At 37.2% G+C, this 12,444-nt stretch overlaps 1 long non-coding RNA gene across 1 annotated transcript in view; it reads right to left on the bottom strand.

Moving 5' to 3' along the window:
- The window catches only part of LOC128198181 (uncharacterized), a 69,374-nt gene that overhangs the window by 12,938 nt on the left and 43,992 nt on the right, over positions 1–12,444 (bottom strand). The gene's annotated exons all lie outside the window — the stretch shown is intronic.

The raw sequence follows: 12,444 nt of genomic DNA, 5'->3' as shown, positions 1-12,444 counted from the left end.
ACAACCTTTGGATATAGAGAGGTTATAGAGAGGTTTTGCTGATATTTCTCTTCTACCTACGTCTGTGGCATATAAAGGTAAACTAAAAACCTTAGAACATGGCCACTTTTAGTCAATTTATTTGTTAGGCCATATTATTGTAAGATCTATACGTAAAAATATTCAGGTGCTATCTAATTGGTTTATAATAAATATAATCCAAATGGATAGCACTAATCCATTATAACCCCATTTTTCAAATCCTAGCGGGAACATGAAAAAGTTTTAACCTCCTATTCATCAACTTAAAGAACTCTAAAATATGTTTTCTTTTCCACAGAGAGCTAAAGTAAGATCTTATTGCAATTAATCTCTTTTTAAGTCGAGCGCTTTCTTTTATCATTTTATAGCGTTTACTAGCTTTTGCCCGTAAGTTCGCCCGTGCTGAATTCGGATAATACTGTAGACGATTTTATTAAATTTGTTTACATTAAATTATTTTATTATTCGTTTGTATCATAGATCCTGTTTTACCAGGTAGTTTTCGTTGGTAACAAAGAGTTTGTATAAAAATTACGCACGGTTTTTTTTTGGCACAAATAGTCTGTATACCAATTTAGCTGTCTACCTTCAAAGTTGCGGAATGCTCCATACAAAATTCCACCCCCCATTTTAGGGAAGTGGGGACAAACGAACTGATAGACAGACACACACAGTTTCACGTTTATAATATTAGTATGGATGTTTATCGGCATTGTGGTGAGTGGCACGATTTAAAAAAAAAAGTTATTTCTTTCATTCTGTCTTTCTTTCCAGGGTTATTATGTAACTCGGTGTACCATTCAAACAATCAGTCACTACATCGTGTTTCATCGTATTTTCGGTTTTACAACCATCTTACACTGTTTTTTCAACGCAATGACAGAATTATCGTCATTTTATGTATAATGTCATTATTATAGTAGTGGTAGTAGCAACTTTATTTTAACAAAAAACTGGTACATTTAAGTAATTTCGTTCAAATAATCATGTTAATCGTGTTATCGCCGTTTAGTGTTGGAAATAGTAGTCTGTGACGGATATGACGTCGCTCGATCTCGTGTTGGCTTCAGTGTGCTCGTGGCGTTCGAGCCGTCCACATTTCTTGTTGTGTAATTCTTTATGGGTTACTTGGGATAGACGGGGAGAGTGACTTGAGTGGAAAAGGGGAGTGTTTGATATCAGTCAAAGGATCCTTTAACCCTACACACATCGTTCACAAGTACGTGACTCCACTCAAGGTCATTCTCTGCAATTCTAGGATCTTATTTTGGTTACAGTTTGATTTATTAATTAAGTTGTCCTGACAAGTGTTGTGAATCATAACCTTTGTTCGACATTAGTTTTCCTATATTTGTAATCACCTTTTGAGTCCTATAATATCAGAAGTGCGATAAAGAACTTGTGCCCACATAGTGAATAAAGATAACGACGTAATTTAAAACTACCCTAGTTCAGGCCAATCGTTTTACATTTCTTTGTTAATATGGTATGAGAGCATTTTTTTATAAAAGAGGGTAACAAATTAATTGAGTATAGTACACTGATGAATTTTACATTACGGTATTGTTAAATTCGAATGTAAATAGTGTGTGAATCGTGATTTCAAGTTTTAAATGTTGACGGTATAACTTTAGTATTGACGGTATTGACGGAAATTGTTTAGAAATTACTTTTCACGGTTTTCTCGATGAAATTTTGCGTTTTAATATTATGACAAGACGCAAACAACGTTTAGTGAATTTGGGTTACCGGATTGAAGTAACCCTACTGCCATTTTTCGATAAAAATAAGTCTTACATGACCTTGCATATACCTTGGTGACTTGAACTATACATAACTCTAGATACACAAGGCCCATACACACTCATTCGATTAAAAATGAGTCATACACGACCTTCAATAGTGGTTTGTACATGCTCAAGTTGTCAGTGTAAACGCAACTGCACCAGACACGAACGCGATCCAGGGACGGATGCGCCACCAGGATGGCCGAATGTTATCGCCGTTTAGTGTTGGAAAGTAGTCTGTGACGGATATGACGTCGCTCGATCTCGTGTTGGCTTCAGTGTGCTCGTGGCGTTCGAGCCGTCCACATTTCTTGTTGTGTAATTCTTTATGGGTTACTTGGGATAGACGGGGAGAGTGACTTGAGTGGAAAAGGGGAGTGTTTGATATCAGTCAAAGGATCCTTTAACCCTACACACATCGTTCACAAGTACGTGACTCCACTCAAGGTCATTCTCTGCAATTCTAGGATCTTATTTTGGTTACAGTTTGATTTATTAATTAAGTTGTCCTGACAAGTGTTGTAAATCATAACCTTTGTTCGACATTAGTTTTCCTATATTTGTAATCACCTTTTGAGTCCTATAATAATCGTAAAAACAAAAAATCACTGCCACTTTTATGTAAAATGGTGCAGACAATGTTATTTCGGTGAAATAACTATGTTAGATGATAAAAAAATCAAAAATACGATGAAAAATTATGTAGTGACTCATTGCTTGAATACACTGAGATACATAATAAGGCCGCTGATCCAGACACTTGACAATACGTAAGCCGTTAAATAGCCAATATCTAGACAGAAATTATTCACAAGTTCAGATTACGTAGCTACGAGCAGTAATAAGTGATGACAAGAAATTTATATGGTTTCTGTGTACGGTTTCCTGGTCGAACATCGGTAAACCGATGCCCAAGTAATCTATAGGCTATTGTCTACGAAACGTACTAGACCCGTAATCGATACGCAGCTTAGGTGTAATCAAGCGTTATGTTCTAACAGACAAAGTATCAAACATAATAACAATGAGTATTTTGTTATTTTGTGACGGTTTAAGAAACATTAAAATGAATATCTATGAATATTATCTGAAGGCAAAGCTGAAGTGGCAATGGGCGGGGCACTTAGTTCGAAGAGCCGATTGACGTCGGGGTCTCATTGTGCTGTGACCCCGCACTAGAAAGCGCAGTGTTGGTCGACCTCTCATCAGGTGGACTGGCGTCATTACGCAAGTCGCAGAGATTTGCTGGATGCAGGCGGCTCCGGATGTTTGGAAGTACCTACATAAGGCCTATGCCTTGCAGTGGACGTTCGTCGGCTGATATGATGATGACGATATCTAGGGGCATCCAATAGTGCTGTGCTGTTAATTTACTGTTTTTTTTTTAATTTTGCCACTCGATAAATTCCCATTAATGTTCAGCATACGTAGATCTATATTCTATTAGATCCTTGTAACAAATCGGTTATGCCATACCCTGCGAGTGTAAGATTTGTAGAGAATTTAAAACTATTTGCATTCACGCAGAACACTTTACGCTGTGATAGAGTTAGATAGTATTGTGTAAGGGTTTCTATAGAATTAGCTTTCCATGAGATCTAATAACTTACTTTTACAGCAATTGGCTTTACTTAACAAAAAAAATGTTTTTATAGTTCGTGCGCTGGTTCGGGTGAAAGTTGCCTGACGTTAATATTACGTACTGTTATTGTGGACGAATGGATGAAATCTGGCAAAGACAGGGAGTTGTGGAAGAAGATGGTAGGTCTCTACCCTTTCAGGGGTCCATATTTAATAAGAACATACTAAATAATATTACTAACATAATTTAAGAAAACTTGCTAACAAACTACTAACAACTTTTGAAATGTAAATAAACGGAATAAAAATGGCTTATTTATTATTTTTATTTATTTATCACTATTATTGTGAATGGCGACAAACTTTTAAGGCTAAAATGATCTGTCACCCGCACCATCCTACAGCGCACGAGCTGTAGTTGAATATTTTATCCACAAACATGAGTTAAACTCATTCATTACAATTCGCATCATAATTCAAAATTGGAACGATCGGTTTCAAATATCGTTTGATGCGTTTGAATTTCGAAATGAACATGCACGATGCACGTCCATCAGATATCTCTCAGCCAAGCTGACGTTGCAATAGGAAGCAGTGAAGCTCACCTGTGCACAGCGCAGCTGTGTAGGTTGCAGCGCTCATGAATATTACATAGACTCACATTGAACCGGAAATGTTCAGACGACTCTGTATGCAATGCTCTTTGTATGTATAGAGATCGAGATGCTGTGCTAAGAAAAACGTTTGTGTTGGAAATATCTCAGCCTAAGCCTCCATTCGCACGAGAGCTTTTTAACGGGCGTTCAAAAAGCGTTCCAATACAACAAATGCATGCGTTTTTAAAACACGACGTTTTTTCAATTTGGGCGTTGGAAATAGACCTTCATTTAACTTCATACTATATTTGAACGCTTTTTAAACGTCCGTTCAAAAAACGCTCGTGCGAATGAGGGCTTAGAATTGTACAACATGTTTGTTAAGATCAGAGTCGCCTGCATATTCGTCATCGCCTGCATGTTTAAACCTTCTTCTAGAACCACTGTATATATTGTTGCAAACCGCATTAAAATCAGCTGCGTCTTTATAGTCGAAGAGATGTGGGTTTGCAAGCTTTGTTTTTAACCGACTTCAAAAAAAGGTGGAGGTTCTTAATTCAATGCGTATGTTTTTTTTTATATTTGTTACCTCATAATTTCATCATTTATTAAGTACCCATTGTCAAAATCCTTTTATTGTTTGAAAGAGTATACTTCCAGATTGGCACCATTTCATTTTCATGAAAATCGGTTAAGTAGTTTTGTGTTAAAATCAAAATAACTGAAATACGTCTTTCATGTTGGTTCCATTTTAATATTAATAATAAAAAGATTATAACTGGGTGTGAAATTCTGTAACGTGACCATTGCAGATGTTCATGGTACTGACTAGAACTGACAGTTTAACGTGGTATCGGGTGTAAAACCACCAATTTTCCAGCTCCAGGAGGCTTCTAAGAATGAAAAGCTTAATAATTCAGAGCCTGACTGAAACCCAGGACTTGATGAAACAGAAACCATTGAGGTATGCTAGTACACCGACGAGTTTACGAATAAATATTAAAAAAAATAAACATTCATGATTATTTTTGTTTGTAAAATAAATACAAATATCTGGATTTATTTAACCAAAAAAAAAATCACTTTATCAAAGTTTTTTGATAGAGTGAATTTACCGGACTCCGGATATTTTCGATTCTTTTAATCAAGATTAAAGCTTTGATGGCTCGCTAAATAAACCAACGAAGTTTAATCTTGATTAAAAGAAACGTATTTGGTACGTTTTATGAAAAAGTAAAATTTTAGAGGAGACAGATTAAAGAATTGAGAAGGAAGTTTCTGTAGCAGATAAATGATTTGCTTTGATCGAATTCGTGGGTATTGGAAATGTTTTCTTTATTACTTGGTAATAGTTGAGAAATCAAACAGAATATCCACGTGATGGTAAGTAAATAACCATTAAATATATTATATAGAGAAACACCGTGAGGGTATGCATGTATCACATCTTATAAAGTGCCACCTTGTGTCCGTCAACATGAATTATATTATCTACTAGCTGACACTCGCAAATAACTACTATTGGCAAAAGAATTTTCAAAATCAGTTCAATAGATCTAGATATTATCCCTTCATCATTATCAACCCATATTCGGCTCACTGCTGAGCTCGAGTCTCTTCTCAAAATGAGAGGGGTTAGGCTAATAATTCACCACGCTAGCAGACTCTACATGCGCAGATAATTAAGAAAAGTATCTGGTATGCAGGTTTCCTCACTATGTTTCTCCTTCACCGTTTGCTAACTAAGCCTGTGACAGTCATTATACCGGTATTAAACTAATGCCCCACATCTTCATAGCTATGTCCAGCAGTGGACGTCCATCGACTGATGATGATGATGATGCCGCAGAGCAGTGCCCTGTTTTAGGTTTTTGTTTGAAACCTCTCTGGCGCAGTTGATACTGCTGTAAAGTATCGTGTTCGATTCATAGTTTACGATTTAATATTTTCTAAATTAGCTCAGGTCTGAGCTGGTAGATATCGGCCGTGGCTAGTTACCACCCTTCCAGCAAAGACGTACTGCCAAGCGATTTAGCGTTCTAGTATGATGCCAGAGGTATGGGTAGAATGAAATTGTACCTCTTCCAAGTAAGCCCGCTTCCATCTTAGACTGCATCATCAATTAGCATCAGGTGAGATCGTAGTCAAGGACTTACTTGTTATTACATAATAATATTTTTTAACATAAAAATGGAACCGACTTCGAAGACGTATTTCAGCTATTTTGATTTTAACACAAAATTACTAAACCGATTTTCATGACATTGAAATGGGACCAATCTGAAAGTAACAAACATAAAACAAAAAATCGAATTGAGAACCTCCTCCTTCTTTGGAAGTCGGTTAAAAAAAAGGTAAACGAGGTCATTCGCCAGGAAGAGCTACATCAGTAGGTGGTGTAACATACTCGTGGATACATTAAAGTGTTAATATTGAATCCAATATGTGCACCGTCGTCGGCACTCCACCGATAGGCAATATTCATGATATAAATTGAGTTGCCCGCTTCCTCGACTAAATTTAGTGCTCAATATCTTTCATATACTTAGGCGTGCATTTCGATGAAATGCCTCGACTTGTTTACTATTGTAAGAACAAGTCTTTTAATATAAAAAAATCAAACATACTTACTAATACTTATTACTGTCACATCCTTGTGAACGTTACTAAAAAAATCTACTTAAACCGGCATTACTATTACTATAAATTATCTATCTGACCCAGCAAAAGAATAATTTGAAAAAAAAAAAATTGTCTTACAAATTATTCACATATGGGCAAAGATTTTAAACTGTAGATATGTCACTAGCTCGTGGAAGCTGAGGCAGTCAAAAATGGCTAATATGTCTCAATTTCATTTAGTCGCATGGTAAAGAACAAAAAACTATAAATACATAAATCTATAATTGTGCATGTGTGCGCTCATTGAAGTAGCCAATTCAGATCACTTTTTGCGTTGATTTTGTAGGCTAATAGTAGAAAATTTTTGCTTATGGTAAAGAAAAATCGATGTTGGCCGATTTTCAGACCTACCAGATATGATAACAAAATTTCATAAAAATCGGTCCAGCTGTTTCAGAGGAGTTTGGTAACACACACTGCGACACGACAATAAAATTATCCTTCCTACTAATCCTACTATATAATATTATAAACGCGAAAGTTTGTATGGATGTTTGGATGTTTGTTACTCTTTATCGCCGCTATTTCTGAAGCGATTTAGCTGAAATTTGGAATGGAAATAAATTTTACTCTAGATTAACACATAGACTACTTTTTATCCCGGAAATATCCATGGTCCCCGAGGGATTTGGGAAAAACTAAATTCCACGCGGACGAAGTCGCCGGCGTCCACTAGTTATCTATATTAGGTAAATATTATAAAATACTGGTAACAGACAAATCTTTGGCAGTGATATTTAACAGTAAAGCAAAGTATATTCGAAGATATTCCTCGGCACGCCATCGGTTTGCGCTACATTGCGCCTCGACGCGCTCCGTTACACTGCACTGCTCTCATTGTGTGCCTACAATACGCTGGAAATGTATTACAAAACGCCGCCGCCGTACTGTTTTATCAGAGTAACAGTTCAAATAGCACCGCCGCCATCTTTTACGTTTTAATTTATGCAAAATCTTGATTTTGAATGGAGAAAATGCGAGGTTGTTTTGGTGTGAGGATTGTTTGAATTAATTTTAGGTGTAAATACAAGTCGTATTATTGAAAGAAATAAAGATCTTTATTATTAAGTAATGCCACATATCACATTAAATCTAAATTATATAATGGCTTAACTGTCCACTTAAACAGTGGAGCACTAAAGAATTCTGTAATATGTGACATAACCTAGAAAAAGGCCCCAACTCAGCATATTGCCGCATACTTTCAATAAAAAAAGGATGCAACACTGATTTTCAGTTAGGACCCAGTTCAGGTGCCGCCACGCACACAGTTCAACACTTTATGTAAACTTAAAATTAAGTTAAATTAAAGAAAATTATTAAGAACTAACTAAAACTAGGTACATTGATTAAAAAAAAGACACAGAAAACTGAAAAAACATAACCATGAAAAACAAAATTGCTATCCGTATGTTTTTTATGCTTAATTATAACTTCAATGGACTGTACTATATTAAAGTTTCAGTTGGGAATAATATACCTACTCAGAAGCACAATTATCCGCCCACTTTAATATACTCGCGTCATATTAAAGAGGGCGGATAATTGTGTCTCTGAGTATATAATCAATAAAAGAGCGTGGTTCTTTACTAGTACACGTTAAAGATACCTTCCTTTTTTATGTTTTCTATGTTTTTTGTATTATACAAATGTACTTGCAATGTTACACACTGTGCAGTACGTTGTTGCAATACGACTTTAGTAGATCTTTTTAACATAAAAGTGGAACAAAGACATATTTTAGTTATTTTGCGCTTTGCTAAAAACCCGTAATGACGTCAAACTATAAATCTATACTAATATTATAAAGCTAAAGAGTTAGTTTGTTTGTTTGTTTGCTTGAACGCGCTAATCTTGGGATCTACTGATCCGATTTCAAACATTCTTTCAGTGTCAGATAGCCCATTTATCGAGGAAGGCTTATAGGCTATATCGTCATCAACCCATATTCGGCTCACTGCTGAGCTCGAGTCTTCTTTCAGAATTCGAGGGGTTAGGCCAATAGTCCTTCACGCTTGCCCAATACGGATTGGCTGACTTCACACACGCAGAGAATTAAGATAATTCTCTGGTATGCAGGTTTCCTCACGATGTTTTCCTTCACCGACTGAGACACGTGATATTTAATTTCTTAAAATGCACACAACTGAAAAGTTGGATAGGCTATATATTATCCCCATATTCCTACGGGAACGGGAACCACGCAGGTGCAACCGCGCGGCGTCAGCTAGTAAGTATATATTTTTACTCATACAATAAGTAAAATACATTACATTACTAGTATGCAAAGTTACTAAGCTTATAAAAATGTACAGTAACTATCATAACAGCTCTTACAGTAGCGTCAGTTTCATGCACTAACAGTTTAAAGTATGTGTAAGTTCCATACTTTGGACAGGCCAAGTTTGGCGTATGGAGCTTAAGTAGGAGCGAGCTAGGTCGGGCACTTGTGGCGTGAAAACTTTGTAAACCCGTTATTGACTTTGGAACTCGTAAATTATTTATTGACGTTAACTCTCATTTAATAGGAAAGTCTTTTGTTTTGTGGGACCAAACTTATTTGAGTTCAGGGAAATGTTTTTTTTTTTCGTTTAGTTTAAAAAGCAAAGTTATGCTTGGCTCATCTAGATGACGCAGAGTGCGCGCTAGATAAGCTGGTGGCGTAATTTTGTTGCCAGCTTTAATGATCTCTTTTACCAGCCAAGACAGATAGAAGAGATAGACGACAACATTTTAGTAGTGAGGGGGTACGGGCCTCGAGGCTTTGCCTCCTTGCCCGAGTAAGACACAGGGGAACAGAGCACCCCCGGTAATTTCTTCCAGCCCCTTACGGGGCTCAGGCATCTTGAGTTGCCAGAGTCAGCCTATGAGTTGAATTTTGTCTTTTTTATTTATTATTGTCCTTCAGCGCGGCGATGTCTTGTCTGGTGCTTGCGTCATTGATATCGTCGTCTCCGCTGCCTCCGGTGCCTACGCCTCAGAGATGGCCATTTGTAGAAGCTCACGAGGTAGAGGGCGCCCGTTTGGTGGTCTTTCGCAGTGCGGTGCAATACCATGGAGATGAGTGTGCGGTCCGTTATCCGCTCGTGCGAACATTCGGCGCGTTAGACTTCGGACGACAAAATGGCGGCACTTTTGATAACTTCCGATTTTGGCCACGCGCAAACTTATCGTGCGCTCACTTTAAAAGCCTTATTATTATAATCACACACATAATCACATAGATGACAATCCCCAACGTTCCAGACGTACCTACCGTTAACCGATATCCGAGTCTCATAGGGGACGCCTTTAGTGTTACGTTCCTTTCCCTTTTAAGTTTTTGTTTTTCTGTGTCTACTGACTAAACTAGATAGGCTCACAGCTAAATCAAATCAGCTGCGGTCGCATTCAAGCGCCTAAAGCGAACACATACTTAGAAAAATCTTATCACATTCCTTATTAACAATACACATCTATACTAATATTATAAAGCTGAAGAGTTTTTTTGTTTGTTTGATTGAACGCGCTAAAAAAGAATTTTTCAAACCCTTTCAGTCAGGAACTACTGAAATTCTTTCAGTGTTAGATAGCCCATTTATCGAGTAAGGCTGGCTATAGGCTATAGGTTCAATTTTATTAAAATCTTACCATTTGCTGGTGTCTACACAGTCTATAGGAATGTAGTCAATCTTATTGGAAAGTTTACGAGTATTTGTCAATCTAATAATAAATTTCCAAATATTTTTCAAAAGTAAATTAGGTATTATTTTTTCAATGACAAATTAACTGGTCTGCGATCTTACTGGATGTTAGGTGACGATACATTCATTTGAGGCGAATGATGGCTTAAATAGAAGCGGGGTCACTTGGAAGAGGTGCAAGTTTATTCTACACACGTTTCTACGCGGCATCGTACAGGAACGCTAAATAGCTTGGCGGTACGTCTTTGCCGGTATATGCCTGCTAGCAGACCTGAGCTAATTTAGAAAAATTAAAAATCCTAAACTGACCGGTAATCCAACCCGGGACCTTTCTTTTGAGTCACAGCACTACCAACTACGCCAAAGAGGTCGTCGAAAGGTAAATATATAGAGTTTAATCATTTAATTTTTAAACTTGGTTAAATCGTTGCCACGTATCTAAATAGAGATGCTTTTTATTATTGTCATATCAAACAGAAAATGTTATTTCCGCTAACACAAAGCAATGTTACTTGGTAATTATCATACATTCCTTGCCAGTCCTTTTTTGTTCGCAAATTTTCTGTACATATTTTTACTGGGTCCGCTAATTATTCTAACCCTTTGTTTTTAAGTTAATTAACCATTTTGTTTGGCTTTGTACATGTATTTATAATCGGGAGAAAACATTTTATTTAACCCTTGCTTGTACTGTGTAAACCGCTTCGTGTTCCCAGGAGTACCATATTATTATTTGGGTCTGTAATCGTCTCGTCGGTTTAGTTGTTAACCTCTGTGGTTTCTGATTATGAGGTCCTGGGTACAAGTCCTGGGTCGGCCTGGTAGTAAGAAAAGTTAATAACTATTCTGCTTTTGTTTCTTCTAAGAAATTTTCGTTAAAAAATATCAGCTCTAAGTTATGGAAGATCACGTGAAAAAAGTGACCTAAAGACGTAATAGTTAGTGAAAGACTAAGATTAAGTTATTGGACATTATCTTAGTGTAATAATATTATATTATAAGTTTAGGCTAAACAACAGAAAAACAAACAAAAAAAGAACATGGACATTACGGTACGTCTTTGTCGGTACGGTGGTAACTAGTCACGGCCGAAGCCCCCCACCAGCAAGACTTGGACCAATTAAGAAAGCCGGTCGGAACGCTAAATCGCTTAGCGGTACGTTTTTGTCTGTAGGGTGGTAACTAGCCACGGCCGAAGCCCCCCACCAGCCAGACTTGGACCAATTAAGAAAGCCGGGGATCAAACCCAGGACATCCGTCTTGTAAATCCACCGCGCATACAGCGCCACGGAGGTCTTCAACTTAAATAATGGTTAGGAGCTTGGAACATGGGATGACAAGTAAGCATTTATAAAACGATGAAGCTCTGATCAACACAGGCTTACAGACTATGAATTAATTATTTTTGCATGAAGCTTGGTGTATGAGACTTAGCCTTGAAGTGGGCTGTTAAAGTAGGCTAAAAATGAGGATTGTTTATAAGCTTTCAAAAGTAACACCTGAGTTCCATCATCATCATTATTATCAACCCATATTCGGCTTTGAGAATCCTCTCAGAATGAGAGGGATTAGGCCAAAAGTCCACCATGATGGCCCAATGCAGATTGGCAGACTGATGATGATAATGATTGGCAGATGCTCAATTCTGCTCAATGATGCTCATTTCTATGCATATTCAGAAATTCTATGCAGGTTTCCTTCACTGTTAGAGACACGTGATATTTAATTTCTTAAAATGCACACAACTGAAAAGTTGGTGCATTTTAAGAAAGGTGCATGCCCCGTTTATTCAATACTAATTTTCTTTAGAGTTATAGTTATGAAGCAGAGAATATGTATGAGGTGAGTTACAAGTTTAGTATGTCGTGCTATTCTCGAAACTTGGGTGGAATGAGCTTAGTGGAGACGACCAGTTGTGTTCCGACAAACTTAGAGAGCCTGTTATTGTAGGAAATTTGAAACTACGGCGGTATTAATCAAATACCATCGGTGCAGTTTAATAGTTTGGGTATGGGTGACTAATAACTGTTAACTTATAATGCACTAGCCGGACATGGTCAAGCTTTGCTTTGACTTCTTCCCTACCCCTGAATT

This window comes from Bicyclus anynana, chromosome 6 (assembly GCF_947172395.1).
Source record: "Bicyclus anynana chromosome 6, ilBicAnyn1.1, whole genome shotgun sequence".
NCBI classification, from domain to species: domain Eukaryota; kingdom Metazoa; phylum Arthropoda; class Insecta; order Lepidoptera; family Nymphalidae; genus Bicyclus; species Bicyclus anynana.
Note: the sequence above shows the minus strand (reverse complement) of the source record. Positions and strands in the feature narration are given on the sequence as shown.